At 30.8% G+C, this 1742-nt stretch overlaps 1 long non-coding RNA gene across 1 annotated transcript; it reads right to left on the bottom strand.

The window, feature by feature from the left end:
• Positions 1–253: 253 nt before the first annotated feature.
• Positions 254–1238, bottom strand: LOC131603380 (uncharacterized). The gene is made up of 2 exons (XR_009284317.1): positions 1078–1238; positions 254–296 (listed from the first exon to the last, which is right to left on the bottom strand). It is a non-coding gene; the product is annotated as an uncharacterized LOC131603380 (long non-coding RNA).
• Between the last annotated feature and the right edge of the window lie 504 nt (positions 1239–1742).

Consider the following 1742-nt stretch of genomic DNA (forward strand, 5'->3'; position numbering starts at 1 on the left):
ACAATTAATATTTTCCTACTTTAAATCTGGGCAAAATCTGAGTTGATTAAAATTCAATTATCATTTTAAAACTGAACCAAATTATCATTTTAAAACTAAACCAAATTTAGTTGCATTATAACAACAAACCAGAGTTACTAAAATAAAACTTAATACTTACAAGAACCATATAAAATTTAAGTTTTTTTATCTATATAAATATTTGTTCAAATAGCCAACATAAATACATGCATTAGCATTGACACACATTAACACAACCAATATAAATTTAATAACATAATACAACCAATCATAACCTGTGAAGCACGGGTACTCCGTTTTAGGTAAAGTGCCGGTACCGGATACGTACCGGATACCGGTACACGTACCGTACGCGTACGGTGCACACCGAAGCCGTACCAAATTTTTTATTTTGCTTTGGTACACCAACCGGTACACATTTGGTACACGTACCCAAAAATTTTTATTTCTTTCAATATTAAATTTTTTTGGATAACATAATTTGGGCTTAAGTAAAAATTAGGTTATTTATTTATTCTGTTTATAAATAAAAAAACTGAAAGAAAAATTAAGAAATAGACTCATTGAAAAGAAATTGGAGCACATATGAATTCATTCACTCATTGAAAAGGAATAGGCTCAATCCAAAAAGAGCCGAGGATTTAGTTTTTGTTTATACAAATCTTCGTCTTCTTTCAAGAAAGAGTAAGATTTATAATGAAGGAGTAACAAAGATGTGGGATATTGGTGGACATGAATTGAATCTATTTGATGGAGATGGTATTCTTGAAGTTGTTACTCTTTCTCGATGAACCTGAACTAGAAGCTGCATTCATTGGAGAAGAAAATATTGATATTCAACCTTGATTTTATGAATTATTAATACTTTTAAGTGTGATTTATTCAAGGAAATTATTTTTTAAATAATATAATTGTTTAGTTATTGTTATAATTATATTTTTAAAGGATTATACTAACGTACCCGTACCTTAGTTTTTCTAAAAATGCCGTACTCCGTACCAGTACCCGTACCGGGTACTGGGTACGTACCGGTACCTATGCAACGCAGATCATAACTTTCATGTTCATTGATCCTGCTTTTTTATAAACTAGATTAAGATAAGTACAATACAGTTTGTCTACACATGGTTCTCAAAGTGTTTTTGCTTAGATATGACAACCAAATTAGATAAATGGCAAAGAACATCAGCAACATATCAAAGACAACACCAGCAACTTTACCCCAATTTCAAAGAACATCAGCAATGAGATGCACAAACATAACTACAACTCAGATAACATAAATCTGAATTTTAAAAATCTAAAAGAAACAGACAAAAATCAGAAACAGAATGTGTAAAACAGGGATTATATTTCACCTCATACATAATGTTGCCTCATGAAGATGTCGGGTGACGAAGGAAGGCATTGGAATTGGAACCAGATGCAAACATAATGTATATTTCACCCCTATCTTGTTGCATAAATTGTTTTAGTAAAAATAATTTAACACCGGATTTCAGATTTTAAAAAAAACACTACTATGAATGAAAATAGTTAATATCTTAATCTTACCCTGGTTGGTTAACATATTTCGACTAAAAGGTTACATAGTTCCATTGGATGCTTCTAACTTTCAAAGCAAGTTGTTCCTTCATGTTTTGTAGTACCACTACCATTATGCAATAGAAACAACACAAGCTATATAATTATCTTTACACTATCAGGGTTCATGGAAAGAA

The sequence above is a fragment of the Vicia villosa genome, linkage group LG1 (assembly GCF_029867415.1).
Source record: "Vicia villosa cultivar HV-30 ecotype Madison, WI linkage group LG1, Vvil1.0, whole genome shotgun sequence".
Lineage (NCBI taxonomy): Eukaryota > Viridiplantae > Streptophyta > Magnoliopsida > Fabales > Fabaceae > Vicia > Vicia villosa.